The sequence below is a fragment of the Stigmatopora argus genome, chromosome 14, assembly GCF_051989625.1.
Source record: "Stigmatopora argus isolate UIUO_Sarg chromosome 14, RoL_Sarg_1.0, whole genome shotgun sequence".
Lineage (NCBI taxonomy): Eukaryota > Metazoa > Chordata > Actinopteri > Syngnathiformes > Syngnathidae > Stigmatopora > Stigmatopora argus.
Window position 1 is genome coordinate 16,780,752 of NC_135400.1, and position 20,141 is coordinate 16,800,892.

At 29.4% G+C, this 20,141-nt stretch overlaps 2 protein-coding genes across 4 annotated transcripts in view; one reads left to right on the forward strand and one right to left on the reverse strand.

Annotated features, from left to right (window-relative positions):
* The window catches only part of LOC144088027 (uncharacterized), a 162,465-nt gene that overhangs the window by 141,373 nt on the left and 951 nt on the right, over positions 1-20,141 (forward strand). The window lies entirely within an intron of this gene.
* LOC144088324 (endoplasmic reticulum transmembrane helix translocase-like) overlaps positions 20,088-20,141 on the reverse strand; it is a 3,789-nt gene continuing 3,735 nt past the window's right edge. The window contains exon 6 of the mRNA XM_077618660.1: positions 20,088-20,141. This exon is cut by the window's right edge and continues 826 nt beyond it. The gene's annotated coding sequence lies outside the window, so the exon portion shown is untranslated.

Consider the following 20,141-nt stretch of genomic DNA (forward strand, 5'->3'; position numbering starts at 1 on the left):
GGCTTTTTTCCTAAAAAACGACAGTATAGTGAGACTTTTTTTTTCTTAAAAAACAACATAGTATAGTAAGGCTTTGTTCCTAAAAAAAAACGACATAGTATAGTAAGGCTTTTTTCCTAAAAAAACGACATAGTATAGTAAGGCTTTTTTCCTAAAAAACGACAGTATAGTGAGGCTTTTTTTTCTTAAAAAACGACATAGTATAGTAAGGCTTTTTGCTTTAAAAACGACATAGTATAGTAAGGCTTTTTCCCCCTAAAAACGACATAGTATAGTAAGGCTTTTTTCCTAAAAAAACGACATAGTATAGTAAGGCTTTTTTCCTAAAAAACGACATAGTATAGTAAGGCTTTTTTCCCTAAAAAACGACATAGTATAGTAAGGCTTTTTTTCTTAAAAAACGACATAGTATAGTAAGGCTTTTTTCTTTAAAAACGACATAGTATAGTAAGGCTTTTTTCCTAAAAAAAACGACATAGTATAGTAAGGCTTTTTTCCTAAAAAAACGACATAGTAAAGTAAGGCTTTTTTTCCCTAAAAAACGACATAGTATAGTAAGGCTTTTTTCCCTAAAAAACGACATAGTATAGTAAGGCTTTTTTCCTAAAAAAACGACATAGTATAGTAAGGCTTTTTTCCTAAAAAACGACATAGTATAGTAAGGCTTTTTTTCTTAAAAAACGACATAGTATAGTAAGGCTTTTTTCTTTAAAAACGACATAGTATAGTAAGGCTTTTTCCCCCTAAAAAACGACATAGTATAGTAAGGCTTTTTTCTTTAAAAACGACATAGTATAGTAAGGCTTTTTTCCCCTAAAAAACGACATAGTATAGTAAGGCTTTTCCCCCTAAAAACGACATAGTATAGTAAGGCTTTTTTCCTAAAAAACGACATAGTATAGTAAGGCTTTTTTCCTAAAAAACGACATAGTATAGTAAGGCTTTTTTCCTAAAAAAACGACATAGTATAGTAAGGCTTTTTTCTTTAAAAACGACATAGTATAGTAAGGCTTTTTTCCCCTAAAAAACGACATAGTATAGTAAGGCTTTTTTCTTTAAAAACGACATAGTATAGTAAGGCTTTTTTTCTTAAAAAACGACATAGTATAGTAAGGCTTTTTTCCTAAAAAACGACATAGTATAGTAAGGCTTTTTTCCTAAAAAAAAACGACATAGTATAGTAAGGCTTTTTTCCTAAAAAAAAACGACATAGTATAGTAAGGCTTTTTTCCCCTAAAAAAACGACATAGTATAGTAAGGCTTTTTTCCTAAAAAAACGACATAGTATAATAAGGCTTTTTTCCTAAAAAAACGACATAGTATAGTAAGGCTTTTTTTTCTTAAAAACGACATACTATAGTAAGGTTTTTTTCTTTAAAAACGACATAGTATAGTAAGGCTTTTTTCCTAAAAAACGACAGTATAGTGAGACTTTTTTTTTCTTAAAAAACAACATAGTATAGTAAGGCTTTTTTCCTAAAAAAAAACGACACAGTATAGTAAGGCTTTTTTCCTAAAAAAACGACATAGTATAGTAAGGCTTTTTTTCTTAAAAAACGACATAGTATAGTAAGGCTTTTTTCCTAAAAAACGACAGTATAGTGAGGCTTTTTTTTCTTAAAAAACGACATAGTATAGTAAGGCTTTTTTTCCTAAAAAAAAACGACATAGTATAGTAAGGCTTTTTTCTTTAAAAACGACATAGTATAGTAAGGCTTTTTTCTTTAAAAACGACATAGTATAGTAAGGCTTTTTGCTTTAAAAACGACATAGTATAGTAAGGCTTTTTCCCCCTAAAAACGACATAGTATAGTAAGGCTTTTTTCCTAAAAAAACGACATAGTATAGTAAGGCTTTTTTCCTAAAAAACGACATAGTATAGTAAGGCTTTTTTCCCTAAAAAACGACATAGTATAGTAAGGCTTTTTTTCTTAAAAAACGACATAGTATAGTAAGGCTTTTTTCTTTAAAAACGACATAGTATAGTAAGGCTTTTTTCCTAAAAAAAACGACATAGTATAGTAAGGCTTTTTTCCTAAAAAAACGACATAGTAAAGTAAGGCTTTTTTTCCCTAAAAAACGACATAGTATAGTAAGGCTTTTTTTCTTAAAAAACGGCATAGTATAGTAAGGCTATTTTTCTTCAAAAACGACATAGTATCATAAGGCTTTTTTTTCTTAAAAAACGACAAAGTATAGTAAGGCTTTTTTTCTCAAAAACGACATAGTATAATATGGCTTTTTTTCTTAAAAAACGACATAGTATAGTAAGGCTTTTTTATTTAAAAAACGACATAGTATAGTAAGGCTTTTTATTTTAAAAGACGGCATAGTATAGTAAGGCTTTTTTTCTCAAAAAACGACATAGTATAGTATGGCTTTTTTTCTTAAAAAACGACATAGTATAGTAAGGCTTTTTTTCTTAAAAAACGGCATAGTATAGTAAGGCTTTTTATTTTAAAAGACGACATAGTATAGTAAGGCTTTTTTTCTTAAAAACGACATACTATAGTAAGGTTTTTTTCTTTAAAAACGACATAGTATAGTAAGGCTTTTTATTTTAAAAAACGGCATAGTATAGTAAGGCTTTTTATTTTAAAAGACGACATAGTATAGTAAGGCTTTTTTTCTTAAAAACGACATACTATAGTAAGGTTTTTTTCTTTAAAAACGACATAGTATAGTAAGGCTTTTTATTTTAAAAAACGGCATAGTATAGTAAGGCTTTTTATTTTAAAAGACGACATAGTATAGTAAGGCTTTTTTTCTTAAAAACGACATACTATAGTAAGGTTTTTTTCTTTAAAAACGACATAGTATAGTAAGGCTTTTTTCCTAAAAAACGACAGTATAGTGAGACTTTTTTTTTCTTAAAAAACAACATAGTATAGTAAGGCTTTTTTCCTAAAAAAAACCGACATAGTATAGTAAGGCTTTTTTCCTAAAAAAACGACATAGTATAGTAAGGCTTTTTTCCTAAAAAACGACAGTATAGTGAGGCTTTTTTTTCTTAAAAAACGACATAGTATAGTAAGGCTTTTTTTCCTAAAAAAAAACGACATAGTATAGTAAGGCTTTTTTCTTTAAAAACGACATAGTATAGTAAGGCTTTTTTCTTTAAAAACGACATAGTATAGTAAGGCTTTTTGCTTTAAAAACGACATAGTATAGTAAGGCTTTTTCCCCCTAAAAACGACATAGTATAGTAAGGCTTTTTTCCTAAAAAACGACATAGTATAGTAAGGCTTTTTTCCCTAAAAAACGACATAGTATAGTAAGGCTTTTTTTCTTAAAAAACGACATAGTATAGTAAGGCTTTTTTCTTTAAAAACGACATAGTATAGTAAGGCTTTTTTCCTAAAAAAAAACGACATAGTATAGTAAGGCTTTTTTCCTAAAAAAACGACATAGTATAGTAAGGCTTTTTTTCCCTAAAAAACGACATAGTATAGTAAGGCTTTTTTCCTAAAAAAACGACATAGTATAGTAAGGCTTTTTTCCCTAAAAAACGACATAGTATAGTAAGGCTTTTTTCCCCTAAAAAACGACATAGTATAGTAAGGCTTTTTCCAAAAAAAAACGACATAGTATAGTAAGGCTTTTTTCCCTAAAAAACGACATAGTATAGTAAGGCTTTTTTCCCTAAAAAACGACATAGTATAGTAAGGCTTTTTTTCTTAAAAAACGACATAGTATAGTAAGGCTTTTTTCTTTAAAAACGACATAGTATAGTAAGGCTTTTTTCCTAAAAAAAACGACATATTATAGTAAGGCTTTTTTCCCCTAAAAAACGACATAGTATAGTAAGGCTTTTTCCTAAAAAAAATGACATAGTATAGTAAAGCTTTTCCCCCTAAAAACGACATAGTATAGTAAGGCTTTTTTCCTAAAAAAACGACATAGTATAGTAAGGCTTTTTTTCTTAAAAAACGACATAGTATAGTAAGGCTTTTTTCTTTAAAAACGACATAGTATAGTAAGGCTTTTTTTCTTAAAAAACGACATAGTATAGTAAGGCTTTTTTCCTAAAAAACGACATAGTATAGTAAGGCTTTTTTCCTAAAAAAAAACGACATAGTATAGTAAGGCTTTTTTCCTAAAAAAACGACATAGTATAGTAAGGCTTTTTTTCCCCTAAAAAACGACATAGTATAGTAAGGCTTTTTTCCTAAAAAAACGACATAGTATAATAAGGCTTTTTTCCTAAAAAAACGGCATAGTATAGTAAGGCTTTTTTTCTTAAAAACGACATACTATAGTAAGGTTTTTTTCTTTAAAAACGACATAGTATAGTAAGGCTTTTTATTTTAAAAAACGGCATAGTATAGTAAGGCTTTTTATTTTAAAAGACGACATAGTATAGTAAGGCTTTTTTTCTTAAAAACGACATACTATAGTAAGGTTTTTTTCTTTAAAAACGACATAGTATAGTAAGGCTTTTTTCCTAAAAAACGACAGTATAGTGAGACTTTTTTTTTCTTAAAAAACAACATAGTATAGTAAGGCTTTTTTCCTAAAAAAAACCGACATAGTATAGTAAGGCTTTTTTCCTAAAAAAACGACATAGTATAGTAAGGCTTTTTTCCTAAAAAACGACAGTATAGTGAGGCTTTTTTTTCTTAAAAAACGACATAGTATAGTAAGGCTTTTTTTCCTAAAAAAAACGACATAGTATAGTAAGGCTTTTTTCTTTAAAAACGACATAGTATAGTAAGGCTTTTTTCTTTAAAAACGACATAGTATAGTAAGGCTTTTTGCTTTAAAAACGACATAGTATAGTAAGGCTTTTTCCCCCTAAAAACGACATAGTATAGTAAGGCTTTTTTCCTAAAAAACGACATAGTATAGTAAGGCTTTTTTCCCTAAAAAACGACATAGTATAGTAAGGCTTTTTTTCTTAAAAAACGACATAGTATAGTAAGGCTTTTTTCTTTAAAAACGACATAGTATAGTAAGGCTTTTTTCCTAAAAAAAAACGACATAGTATAGTAAGGCTTTTTTCCTAAAAAAACGACATAGTATAGTAAGGCTTTTTTTCCCTAAAAAACGACATAGTATAGTAAGGCTTTTTTCCTAAAAAAACGACATAGTATAGTAAGGCTTTTTTCCCTAAAAAACGACATAGTATAGTAAGGCTTTTTTCCCCTAAAAAACGACATAGTATAGTAAGGCTTTTTCCAAAAAAAAACGACATAGTATAGTAAGGCTTTTTTCCTAAAAAAACGACATAGTATAGTAAGGCTTTTTTCCCTAAAAAACGACATAGTATAGTAAGGCTTTTTTTCTTAAAAAACGACATAGTATAGTAAGGCTTTTTTCTTTAAAAACGACATAGTATAGTAAGGCTTTTTTCCTAAAAAAAACGACATAGTATAGTAAGGCTTTTTTCCCCTAAAAAACGACATAGTATAGTAAGGCTTTTTCCTAAAAAAAATGACATAGTATAGTAAAGCTTTTCCCCCTAAAAACGACATAGTATAGTAAGGCTTTTTTCCTAAAAAAACGACATAGTATAGTAAGGCTTTTTTTCTTAAAAAACGACATAGTATAGTAAGGCTTTTTTCTTTAAAAACGACATAGTATAGTAAGGCTTTTTTTCTTAAAAAACGACATAGTATAGTAAGGCTTTTTTCCTAAAAAACGACATAGTATAGTAAGGCTTTTTTCCTAAAAAAAACGACATAGTATAGTAAGGCTTTTTTCCTAAAAAAACGACATAGTATAGTAAGGCTTTTTTCCCCTAAAAAACGACATAGTATAGTAAGGCTTTTTTCCTAAAAAAACGACATAGTATAATAAGGCTTTTTTCCTAAAAAAACGGCATAGTATAGTAAGGCTTTTTTTCTTAAAAACGACATACTATAGTAAGGTTTTTTTCTTTAAAAACGACATAGTATAGTAAGGCTTTTTTCCTAAAAAACGACAGTATAGTGAGACTTTTTTTTTCTTAAAAAACAACATAGTATAGTAAGGCTTTGTTCCTAAAAAAAAAACGACATAGTATAGTAAGGCTTTTTTCCTAAAAAAACGACATAGTATAGTAAGGCTTTTTTCCTAAAAAACGACAGTATAGTGAGGCTTTTTTTTCTTAAAAAACGACATAGTATAGTAAGGCTTTTTTTCCTAAAAAAAAACGACATAGTATAGTAAGGCTTTTTTCTTTAAAAACGACATAGTATAGTAAGGCTTTTTTCTTTAAAAACGACATAGTATAGTAAGGCTTTTTGCTTTAAAAACGACATAGTATAGTAAGGCTTTTTCCCCCTAAAAACGACATAGTATAGTAAGGCTTTTTTCCTAAAAAAACGACATAGTATAGTAAGGCTTTTTTCCTAAAAAACGACATAGTATAGTAAGGCTTTTTTCCCTAAAAAACGACATAGTATAGTAAGGCTTTTTTTCTTAAAAAACGACATAGTATAGTAAGGCTTTTTTCTTTAAAAACGACATAGTATAGTAAGGCTTTTTTCCTAAAAAAAACGACATAGTATAGTAAGGCTTTTTTCCTAAAAAAACGACATAGTAAAGTAAGGCTTTTTTTCCCTAAAAAACGACATAGTATAGTAAGGCTTTTTTCCCTAAAAAACGACATAGTATAGTAAGGCTTTTTTCCTAAAAAAACGACATAGTATAGTAAGGCTTTTTTCCTAAAAAACGACATAGTATAGTAAGGCTTTTTTTCTTAAAAAACGACATAGTATAGTAAGGCTTTTTTCTTTAAAAACGACATAGTATAGTAAGGCTTTTTCCCCCTAAAAAACGACATAGTATAGTAAGGCTTTTTTCTTTAAAAACGACATAGTATAGTAAGGCTTTTTTCCCCTAAAAAACGACATAGTATAGTAAGGCTTTTCCCCCTAAAAACGACATAGTATAGTAAGGCTTTTTTCCTAAAAAACGACATAGTATAGTAAGGCTTTTTTCCTAAAAAACGACATAGTATAGTAAGGCTTTTTTCCTAAAAAAACGACATAGTATAGTAAGGCTTTTTTCTTTAAAAACGACATAGTATAGTAAGGCTTTTTTCCCCTAAAAAACGACATAGTATAGTAAGGCTTTTTTCTTTAAAAACGACATAGTATAGTAAGGCTTTTTTTCTTAAAAAACGACATAGTATAGTAAGGCTTTTTTCCTAAAAAACGACATAGTATAGTAAGGCTTTTTTCCTAAAAAAAAACGACATAGTATAGTAAGGCTTTTTTCCTAAAAAAAACGACATATTATAGTAAGGCTTTTTTCCCCTAAAAAAACGACATAGTATAGTAAGGCTTTTTTCCTAAAAAAACGACATAGTATAATAAGGCTTTTTTCCTAAAAAAACGACATAGTATAGTAAGGCTTTTTTTTCTTAAAAACGACATACTATAGTAAGGTTTTTTTCTTTAAAAACGACATAGTATAGTAAGGCTTTTTTCCTAAAAAACGACAGTATAGTGAGACTTTTTTTTTCTTAAAAAACAACATAGTATAGTAAGGCTTTTTTCCTAAAAAAAAACGACACAGTATAGTAAGGCTTTTTTCCTAAAAAAACGACATAGTATAGTAAGGCTTTTTTTCTTAAAAAACGACATAGTATAGTAAGGCTTTTTTCTTTAAAAACGACATAGTATAGTAAGGCTTTTTTTCTTAAAAAACGACATAGTATAGTAAGGCTTTTTTCCTAAAAAACGACATAGTATAGTAAGGCTTTTTTCCTAAAAAAAACGACATAGTATAGTAAGGCTTTTTTCCTAAAAAAACGACATAGTATAGTAAGGCTTTTTTCCCCTAAAAAACGACATAGTATAGTAAGGCTTTTTTCCTAAAAAAACGACATAGTATAATAAGGCTTTTTTCCTAAAAAAACGGCATAGTATAGTAAGGCTTTTTTTCTTAAAAACGACATACTATAGTAAGGTTTTTTTCTTTAAAAACGACATAGTATAGTAAGGCTTTTTTCCTAAAAAACGACAGTATAGTGAGACTTTTTTTTTCTTAAAAAACAACATAGTATAGTAAGGCTTTGTTCCTAAAAAAAAACGACATAGTATAGTAAGGCTTTTTTCCTAAAAAAACGACATAGTATAGTAAGGCTTTTTTCCTAAAAAACGACAGTATAGTGAGGCTTTTTTTTCTTAAAAAACGACATAGTATAGTAAGGCTTTTTTTCCTAAAAAAAAACGACATAGTATAGTAAGGCTTTTTTCTTTAAAAACGACATAGTATAGTAAGGCTTTTTTCTTTAAAAACGACATAGTATAGTAAGGCTTTTTGCTTTAAAAACGACATAGTATAGTAAGGCTTTTTCCCCCTAAAAACGACATAGTATAGTAAGGCTTTTTTCCTAAAAAAACGACATAGTATAGTAAGGCTTTTTTCCTAAAAAACGACATAGTATAGTAAGGCTTTTTTCCCTAAAAAACGACATAGTATAGTAAGGCTTTTTTTCTTAAAAAACGACATAGTATAGTAAGGCTTTTTTCTTTAAAAACGACATAGTATAGTAAGGCTTTTTTCCTAAAAAAAACGACATAGTATAGTAAGGCTTTTTTCCTAAAAAAACGACATAGTAAAGTAAGGCTTTTTTTCCCTAAAAAACGACATAGTATAGTAAGGCTTTTTTCCCTAAAAAACGACATAGTATAGTAAGGCTTTTTTCCTAAAAAAACGACATAGTATAGTAAGGCTTTTTTCCTAAAAAACGACATAGTATAGTAAGGCTTTTTTTCTTAAAAAACGACATAGTATAGTAAGGCTTTTTTCTTTAAAAACGACATAGTATAGTAAGGCTTTTTCCCCCTAAAAAATGACATAGTATAGTAAGGCTTTTTTCTTTAAAAACGACATAGTATAGTAAGGCTTTTTTCCCCTAAAAAACGACATAGTATAGTAAGGCTTTTCCCCCTAAAAACGACATAGTATAGTAAGGCTTTTTTCCTAAAAAACGACATAGTATAGTAAGGCTTTTTTCCTAAAAAACGACATAGTATAGTAAGGCTTTTTTCCTAAAAAAACGACATAGTATAGTAAGGCTTTTTTCTTTAAAAACGACATAGTATAGTAAGGCTTTTTTCCCCTAAAAAACGACATAGTATAGTAAGGCTTTTTTCTTTAAAAACGACATAGTATAGTAAGGCTTTTTTTCTTAAAAAACGACATAGTATAGTAAGGCTTTTTTCCTAAAAAACGACATAGTATAGTAAGGCTTTTTTCCTAAAAAAAAACGACATAGTATAGTAAGGCTTTTTTCCTAAAAAAAACGACATAGTATAGTAAGGCTTTTTTCCCCTAAAAAAACGACATAGTATAGTAAGGCTTTTTTCCTAAAAAAACGACATAGTATAATAAGGCTTTTTTCCTAAAAAAACGACATAGTATAGTAAGGCTTTTTTTCTTAAAAACGACATACTATAGTAAGGTTTTTTTCTTTAAAAACGACATAGTATAGTAAGGCTTTTTTCCTAAAAAACGACAGTATAGTGAGACTTTTTTTTTCTTAAAAAACAACATAGTATAGTAAGGCTTTTTTCCTAAAAAAAAACGACACAGTATAGTAAGGCTTTTTTCCTAAAAAAACGACATAGTATAGTAAGGCTTTTTTCCTAAAAAACGACAGTATAGTGAGGCTTTTTTTTCTTAAAACGACATAGTATAGTAAGGCTTTTTTTCCTAAAAAAAAACGACATAGTATAGTAAGGCTTTTTTCTTTAAAAACGACATAGTATAGTAAGGCTTTTTTCTTTAAAAACGACATAGTATAGTAAGGCTTTTTGCTTTAAAAACGACATAGTATAGTAAGGCTTTTTCCCCCTAAAAACGACATAGTATAGTAAGGCTTTTTTCCTAAAAAAACGACATAGTATAGTAAGGCTTTTTTCCTAAAAAACGACATAGTATAGTAAGGCTTTTTTCCCTAAAAAACGACATAGTATAGTAAGGCTTTTTTTCTTAAAAAAACGACATAGTATAGTAAGGCTTTTTTCTTTAAAAACGACATAGTATAGTAAGGCTTTTTTCCTAAAAAAAACGACATAGTATAGTAAGGCTTTTTTCCTAAAAAAACGACATAGTATAGTAAGGCTTTTTTCCCTAAAAAACGACATAGTATAGTAAGGCTTTTTTCCTAAAAAAACGACATAGTATAGTAAGGCTTTTTTCCTAAAAAACGACATAGTATAGTAAGGCTTTTTTTCTTAAAAAACGACATAGTATAGTAAGGCTTTTTCCCCCTAAAAACGACATAGTATAGTAAGGCTTTTTTCTTTAAAAACGACATAGTATAGTAAGGCTTTTTTCCCCTAAAAAACGACATAGTATAGTAAGGCTTTTCCCCTAAAAACGACATAGTATAGTAAGGCTTTTTTCCTAAAAAACGACATAGTATAGTAAGGCTTTTTTCCTAAAAAACGACATAGTATAGTAAGGCTTTTTTCTTTAAAAACGACATAGTATAGTAAGGCTTTTTTCCTAAAAAAAACGACATAGTATAGTAAGGCTTTTTTCCTAAAAAACGACAAAGTATAGTAAGGCTTTTTTCCCTAAAAAACGACATAGTATAGTAAGGCTTTTTTCTTTAAAAACGACATAGTATAGTAAGGCTTTTTTCTTTAAAAACGACATAGTATAGTAAGACTTTTTTCCCCATAAAAACGACATAGTATAGTAAGGCTTTTTTCCTAAAAAAACGACATAGTATAGTAAGGCTTTTTTCCCTAAAAAACGACATAGTATAGTAAGGCTTTTTTTCTTAAAAAACGACATAGTATAGTAAGGCTTTTTTCTTTAAAAACGACATAGTATAGTAAGGCTTTTTCCCCCTAAAAAACGACATAGTATAGTAAGGCTTTTTTCTTTAAAAACGACATAGTATAGTAAGGCTTTTTCCCCCTAAAAAACGACATAGTATAGTAAGGCTTTTTTCTTTAAAAACGACATAGTATAGTAAGGCTTTTTTCCCCTAAAAAACGACATAGTATAGTAAGGCTTTTCCCCCTAAAAACGACATAGTATAGTAAGGCTTTTTTCCTAAAAAACGACATAGTATAGTAAGGCTTTTTTCCTAAAAAACGACATAGTATAGTAAGGCTTTTTTACTAAAAAAACGACATAGTATAGTAAGACTTTTTTCCTAAAAAAACGACATAGTATAGTAAGACTTTTTTCCCTAAAAAACGACATAGTATAGTAAGGCTTTTTTCCTAAAAAAACGACATAGTATAGTAAGGCTTTTTTTCCCTAAAAAACGACATAGTATAGTAAGGCTTTTTTCTTTAAAAACGACATAGTATAGTAAGGCTTTTTTCTTTAAAAACGACATAGTATAGTAAGGCTTTTTCCCCCTAAAAATTGACATAGTATAGTAAGGCTTTTTTCCTAAAAAACGACATAGTATAGTAAGGCTTTTTTCCTAAAAAACGACATAGTATAGTAAGGCTTTTTTCCTAAAAAAAACGACATAGTATAGTAAGGCTTTTTTCTTTAAAAACGACATAGTATAGTAAGGCTTTTTTCCCCTAAAAAACGACATAGTATAGTGAGGCTTTTTTCTTTAAAAACGACATAGTATAGTAAGGCTTTTTTTCTTAAAAAACGACATAGTATAGTAAGGCTTTTATCCTAAAAAACGACATAGTATAGTAAGGCTTTTTTCCTAAAAAAAAACGACATAGTATAGTAAGGCTTTTTTCCTAAAAAAAACGACATAGTATAGTAAGGCTTTTTTCCCCTAAAAAAACGACATAGTATAGTAAGGCTTTTTTCCTAAAAAAACGACATAGTATAATAAGGCTTTTTTCCTAAAAAAAACGACATAGTATAGTAAGGCTTTTTTTCTTAAAAACGACATACTATAGTAAGGTTTTTTTCTTTAAAAACGACATAGTATAGTAAGGCTTTTTTCCTAAAAAACGACAGTATAGTGAGACTTTTTTTTTCTTAAAAAACAACATAGTATAGTAAGGCTTTTTTCCTAAAAAAAAACGACACAGTATAGTAAGGCTTTTTTCCTAAAAAAACGACATAGTATAGTAAGGCTTTTTTCCTAAAAAACGACAGTATAGTGAGGCTTTTTTTTCTTAAAAAACGACATAGTATAGTAAGGCTTTTTTTCCTAAAAAAAAACGACATAGTATAGTAAGGCTTTTTTCTTTAAAAACGACATAGTATAGTAAGGCTTTTTTCTTTAAAAACGACATAGTATAGTAAGGCTTTTTGCTTTAAAAACGACATAGTATAGTAAGGCTTTTTCCCCCTAAAAACGACATAGTATAGTAAGGCTTTTTTCCTAAAAAAACGACATAGTATAGTAAGGCTTTTTTCCTAAAAAACGACATAGTATAGTAAGGCTTTTTTCCCTAAAAAACGACATAGTATAGTAAGGCTTTTTTTCTTAAAAAACGACATAGTATAGTAAGGCTTTTTTCTTTAAAAACGACATAGTATAGTAAGGCTTTTTTCCTAAAAAAAACGACATAGTATAGTAAGGCTTTTTTCCTAAAAAAACGACATAGTATAGTAAGGCTTTTTTCTCTAAAAAACGACATAGTATAGTAAGGCTTTTTTCCTAAAAAAACGACATAGTATAGTAAGGCTTTTTTCCTAAAAAACGACATAGTATAGTAAGGCTTTTTTTCTTAAAAAACGACATAGTATAGTAAGGCTTTTTCCCCCTAAAAACGACATAGTATAGTAAGGCTTTTTTCTTTAAAAACGACATAGTATAGTAAGGCTTTTTTCCCCTAAAAAACGACATAGTATAGTAAGGCTTTTCCCCCTAAAAACGACATAGTATAGTAAGGCTTTTTTCCTAAAAAACGACATAGTATAGTAAGGCTTTTTTCCTAAAAAACGACATAGTATAGTAAGGCTTTTTTCTTTAAAAACGACATAGTATAGTAAGGCTTTTTTCCTAAAAAAAACGACATAGTATAGTAAGGCTTTTTTCCTAAAAAACGACAAGGTATAGTAAGGCTTTTTTCCCTAAAAAACGACATAGTATAGTAAGGCTTTTTTCTTTAAAAACGACATAGTATAGTAAGGCTTTTTTCTTTAAAAACGACATAGTATAGTAAGACTTTTTTCCCCATAAAAACGACATAGTATAGTAAGGCTTTTTTCCTAAAAAAACGACATAGTATAGTAAGGCTTTTTTCCCTAAAAAACGACATAGTATAGTAAGGCTTTTTTTCTTAAAAAACGACATAGTATAGTAAGGCTTTTTTCTTTAAAAACGACATAGTATAGTAAGGCTTTTTCCCCCTAAAAAACGACATAGTATAGTAAGGCTTTTTTCTTTAAAAACGACATAGTATAGTAAGGCTTTTTCCCCCTAAAAAACGACATAGTATAGTAAGGCTTTTTTCTTTAAAAACGACATAGTATAGTAAGGCTTTTTTCCCCTAAAAAACGACATAGTATAGTAAGGCTTTTCCCCCTAAAAACGACATAGTATAGTAAGGCTTTTTTCCTAAAAAACGACATAGTATAGTAAGGCTTTTTTCCTAAAAAACGACATAGTATAGTAAGGCTTTTTTCTTTAAAAACGACATAGTATAGTAAGGCTTTTTTCTTTAAAAACGACATAGTATAGTAAGACTTTTTTCCCCATAAAAACGACATAGTATAGTAAGGCTTTTTTTCCTAAAAAAACGACATAGTATAGTAAGGCTTTTTTCCCTAAAAAACGACATAGTATAGTAAGGCTTTTTTTCTTAAAAAACGACATAGTATAGTAAGGCTTTTTTCTTTAAAAACGACATAGTATAGTAAGGCTTTTTCCCCCTAAAAAACGACATAGTAGAGTAAGGCTTTTTTCTTTAAAAACGACATAGTATAGTAAGGCTTTTTCCCCCTAAAAAACGACATAGTAGAGTAAGGCTTTTTTCTTTAAAAACGACATAGTATAGTAAGGCTTTTTCCCCCTAAAAAACGACATAGTATAGTAAGGCTTTTTCAAAAAAAAAACGACATAGTATAGTAAGGCTTTTTTCCTAAAAACGACATAGTATAGTAAGGCTTTTTTCCCTAAAAAACGACATAGTATAGTATGGCTTTTTTTCTTAAAAAACGACATAGTATAGTAAGGCTTTTTTCTTTAAAAACGACATAGTATAGTAAGACTTTTTTCCCCTAAAAACGACATAGTATAGTAAGGCTTTTTTCCTAAAAAACGACATAGTATAGTAAGGCTTTTTTCCTAAAAAAAAACGACATAGTATAGTAAGGCTTTTTTCCTAAAAAAACGACATAGTATAGTAAGGCTTTTTTCCCCTAAAAAACGACATAGTATAGTAAGGCTTTTTTCCTAAAAAAACGACATAGTATAATAAGGCTTTTTTTCTAAAAAAACGACATAGTATAGTAAGGCTTTTTTCCTAAAAAACGACATAGTATAGTAAGGCTTTTTTCCTTAAAAAACGACATAGTATAGTAAGGCTTTTTTTCCTAAAAAAACGACATAGTATAGTAAGGCTTTTTTCCCTAAAAAACGACATGGTATAGTAAGGCTTTTTTCCTAAAAAAACGACATAGTATAGTAAGGCTTTTTTCCTAATAAACGACATAGTATAGTAAGGCTTTTTTCCCTAAAAAACGACATAGTATAGTAAGGCTTTTTTTCTTAAAAAACGACATAGTATAGTAAGGCTTTTTTCTTTAAAAACGACATAGTATAGTAAGGCTTTTTTCCCCTAAAAAACGACATAGTATAGTAAGGCTTTTTTCTTTAAAAACTACATAGTATAGTAAGGCTTTTTTCCCAAAAAAACGACATAGTATAGTAAGGCTTTTTTCCTAAAAAACGACATAGTATATTAAGGCTTTTTTCCTAAAAAAACGACATAGTATAGTAAGGCTTTCTTCCTAAAAAAACGACATAGTATAGTAAGGCTTTTTTCCCTAAAAAACGACATAGTATAGTAAGGCTTTTTTCCTAAAAAAACGACATAGTATAGTAAGGCTTTTTTCCTAAAAAACGACATAGTATAGTAAGGCTTTTTTCCTAAAAAAACGACATAGTATAGTAAGGCTTTTTTCCTAAAAAAACGACATAGTATAGTAAGGCTTTTTTCCCTAAAAAACGACATAGTATAGTAAGGCTTTTTTCCTAAAAAAACGACATAGTATAGTAAGGCTTTTTTTCCCTAAAAAACGACATAGTATAGTAAGGCTTTTTTCTTTAAAAACGACATAGTATAGTAAGGCTTTTTTCTTTAAAAACGACATAGTATAGTAAGGCTTTTTCCCCCTAAAAATTGACATAGTATAGTAAGGCTTTTTCCCCCTAAAAACGACATAGTAAAGTAAGGCTTTTTTCCTAAAAAAACGACATAGTATAGTAAGGCTTTTTTCCCTAAAAAACGACATAGTATAGTATGGCTTTTTTCCCTAAAAAACGACATAGTATAGTAAGGCTTTTTTCTTTAAAAACGACATAGTATAGTAAGGCTTTTTTCTTTAAAAACGACATAGTATAGTAAGGCTTTTTTCTTTAAAAACGACATAGTATAGTAAGGCTTTTTCCCCCTAAAAAGCGACATAGTATAGTAAGGCTTTTTTCCCTAAAAAACGACATAGTATAGTAAGGCTTTTTTCCTAAAAAAAACTACATAGTATAGTAAGGCTTTTTTCCTAAAAAACGACATAGTATAGTAAGGCTTTTTTTCTTAAAAAACGACATAGTATAGTAAGGCTTTTTTCCCCTAAAAAACGACATAGTATAGTAAGGCTTTTTTTCTTAAAAAACGACATAGTATAGTAAGGCTTTTTTCCCTAAAAAACGACATAGTATAGTAAGGCTTTTTTGTTTAAAAACGACATAGTATAGTAAGGCTTTTTTCTTTAAAAACGACATAGTATAGTAAGACTTTTTTCCTAAAAAACGACATAGTATAGTAAGGCTTTTTTCCTAAAAAAACCACATAGTATAGTAAGGCTTTTTTCCTAAAAAAACGACATAGTATAGTAAGGCTTTTTTCCTAAAAAACGACATAGTATAGTAAGGCTTTTTTCCCTAAAAAACAACATAGTATAGTAAGGCTTTTCTTCTTAAAAAACGACATAGTATAGTAAGGCTTTTTTCTTTAAAAACGACATAGTATAGTAAGGCTTTTTTCCTAAAAAAACGACATAGTATAGTAAGGCTTTTTTCCTAAAAAACGACATAGTATAGTAAGGCTTTTTTCCTAAAAAAACGACATAGTATAGTAAGGCTTTTTTACTAAAAAAACGACATAGTATAGTAAGACTTTTTTCCTAAAAAAACGACATAGTATAGTAAGACTTTTTTCCCTAAAAAACGACATAGTATAGTAAGGCTTTTTTCCTAAAAAAACGACATAGTATAGTAAGGCTTTTTTTCCCTAAAAAACGACATAGTATAGTAAGGCTTTTTTCTTTAAAAACGACATAGTATAGTAAGGCTTTTTTCTTTAAAAACGACATAGTATAGTAAGGCTTTTTCCCCCTAAAAATTGACATAGTATAGTAAGGCTTTTTCCCCCTAAAAACGACATAGTAAAGTAAGGCTTTTTTCCTAAAAAAACGACATAGTATAGTAAGGCTTTTTTCCCTAAAAAACGACATAGTATAGTAAGGCTTTTTTCCCTAAAAAACGACATAGTATAGTATGGCTTTTTTCCCTAAAAAACGACATAGTATAGTAAGGCTTTTTTCTTTAAAAACGACATAGTATAGTAAGGCTTTTTTCTTTAAAAACGACATAGTATAGTAAGGCTTTTTTCTTTAAAAACGACATAGTATAGTAAGGCTTTTTCCCCCTAAAAAGCGACATAGTATAGTAAGGCTTTTTTCCCTAAAAAACGACATAGTATAGTAAGGCTTTTTTCCTAAAAAAAACTACATAGTATAGTAAGGCTTTTTTCCTAAAAAACGACATAGTATAGTAAGGCTTTTTTTCTTAAAAAACGACATAGTATAGTAAGGCTTTTTTCCCCTAAAAAACGACATAGTATAGTAAGGCTTTTTTTCTTAAAAAACGACATAGTATAGTAAGGCTTTTTTCCCTAAAAAACGACATAGTATAGTAAGGCTTTTTTGTTTAAAAACGACATAGTATAGTAAGGCTTTTTTCTTTAAAAACGACATAGTATAGTAAGACTTTTTTCCTAAAAAACGACATAGTATAGTAAGGCTTTTTTCCTAAAAAAACGACATAGTATAGTAAGGCTTTTTTCCTAAAAAAACGACATAGTATAGTAAGGCTTTTTTCCTAAAAAACGACATAGTATAGTAAGGCTTTTTTCCCTAAAAAACAACATAGTATAGTAAGGCTTTTCTTCTTAAAAAACGACATAGTATAGTAAGGCTTTTTTCTTTAAAAACGACATAGTATAGTAAGGCTTTTTTCCTAAAAAAACGACATAGTATAGTAAGGCTTTTTTCCTAAAAAACGACATAGTATAGTAAGGCTTTTTTCCTAAAAAAACGACATAGTATAGTAAGGCTTTTTTACTAAAAAAACGACATAGTATAGTAAGACTTTTTTCCTAAAAAAACGACATAGTATAGTAAGACTTTTTTCCCTAAAAAACGACATAGTATAGTAAGGCTTTTTTCCTAAAAAAACGACATAGTATAGTAAGGCTTTTTTTCCCTAAAAAACGACATAGTATAGTAAGGCTTTTTTCTTTAAAAACGACATAGTATAGTAAGGCTTTTTTCTTTAAAAACGACATAGTATAGTAAGGCTTTTTCCCCCTAAAAATTGACATAGTATAGTAAGGCTTTTTTCTTTAAAAACGACATAGTATAGTAAGGCTTTTTTCCCTAAAAAACGACATAGTATAGTAAGGCTTTTTTCCCTAAAAAACGACATAGTATAGTAAGGCTTTTTTGTTTAAAAACGACATAGTATAGTAAGGCTTTTTTCCTAAAAAACGACATAGTATAGTAAGGCTTTTTTCTTTAAAAACGACATAGTATAGTAAGGCTTTTTTCCTAAAAAACGACATAGTATAGTAAGGCTTTTTTCCTTAAAAAACGACATAGTATAGTAAGGCTTTTTTCTTTAAAAACGACATAGTATAGTAAGGCTTTTTTCCTAAAAAACGACATAGTATAGTAAGGATTTTTTTCTCAAAAAACGACATAGTATAGTATGGCTTTTTTTCTTAAAAAACGACATAGTATAGTAAGGCTTTTTTTCTTAAAAAACGACATAGTATAGTAAGGCCTTTTATCTTAAAAAAATGACATACTATAGTAAGGCCTTTTTTTCCTAAAAAAACGACATAGTATAGTAAGGCTTTTTTTCCCTAAAAAACGACATAGTATAGTAAGGCTTTTTTCTTTAAAAACGACATAGTATAGTAAGGCTTTTTTCTTTAAAAACGACATAGTATAGTAAGGCTTTTTCCCCCTAAAAATTGACATAGTATAGTAAGGCTTTTTCCCCCTAAAAACGACATAGTAAAGTAAGGCTTTTTATTTTAAAAAACGACATAGTATAGTAAGGCTTTTTTATTTAAAAAACGATATAGTATAGTAAGGCTTTTTATCTTAATAAATGACATACTATAGTAAGGCTTATCTTAAAAAACAACATAGTATAGTAAGGCTTTTTTTCTTAAAAAACGGCATAGTATAGTAAGGCTATTTTTCTTCAAAAACGACATAGTATAGTAAGGCTTTTTATTTTTAAAAAATGACATACTATAGTAAGGCTTTTTTTTCTTAAAAAAACGACATAGTATAGTAAGGCTTTTTTTCTCAAAAAACGGCATAGTATAGTAAGGCTTTTTATCTTAAAAAACGACATAGTATAGTAAGGCTTTTTCTTAAAAAACGACATAGTATAGGAAGGCTTTTTTTCTCAAAAAACGGCATAGTATAGTAAGGCTATTTTTCTTCAAAAACGACATAGTATAGTAAGGCTTTTTATCTTAAAAAACGACACCGTAAAGTAAGGCTTTTTTATTTAAAAAACGACATAGTATAGTAAGACTTTTTATTTTAAAAGACGACATAGTATAGTAAGGCTTATCTTAAAAAACGACATAGTATAGTAAGGCTTTTTTTCTTAAAAAATGACATAGTATAGTAAGGCTTTATTTCTTTAAAAACGACATAGTATAGTAAGGCTTTTTATTTTAAAAGACGACATAGTATAGTAAGGCTTTTTTTCTTAAAAACGACATAGTATAGTAACCCTTTATTTCTTTAAAAAACGACATACTATAGTGAGGCTTTTTTTCTTTAAAAACGACATAGTATAGTATTTATTTTTTTAAAATGACCATGTATAGTAAGGCTTTTTTGTTAAGAATAAGACCATGTACAGTAAGGCTTCTCATTTCATCTCATTTTCTGAATCGCTATATCCTCATTAGGGTTGTGAGGGGTGCTGAAGCCAATCCCAGCTGACTCCGGGCCAGAGGCGGGGGACACCCTGAATTGGTGGCCAGCCGATCGCAGGCCACAAGGAGACAAAGGACAACCATGCACACTCACACCCATGCCTAGGGGCAATTTAGAGTGTCCAATCAGCCTACCATGCATGTTTTTGGAATGTGGGAGGAAACCGGAGTACTCGGAGGAAACCCATGCAGAACATGCCAACTCCACACAGGTGGACGTGACCTGGATTTGAACCCAGGACCCCAGAGTTGTGAGGCTGACGCGCTAACCACTCAAAAGACCATGTATAGTAAGGCTTTTTTATTAAAAAATCAAGACCATGTATACATTGTCTTTATTTTTAACAAAAAAGCCTTACTATAATGGGGCGCCCCTGTGGAGCGAGTGTTTAGCGGGTCGGCCTCACAGCTCTGGGGTCCTGGGTTCAAATCTAGGTCACGTCCACCTGTGTGGAGTTGGCATGTTCTGCATGGGTTTCCTCCGGGTACTCCGGTTTCATCCTACATGCCAAACACATGCAAGTTAGGCTGATTGGACACTCTAAATTGCCCCTAGGCATGGGTGTGAGTGTGCATGGTTGTCCTTTGTCTCCTTGTGCTCTGCGATTGGCTGGCCACTAATTCAGGGTGGTCTTTTTTAAACCAAAAAGACCATAGTAAGGCTGTTTGTTAAAAATAAAGATAATGTTAGGCCGTTTTTGTAATTAAAAAAAGACTATGTATTGTATAGTAAGAATTTATTTGTTTCCAAAAAGACAATATATAGGAAGACAATTTTGTTGAAGTACA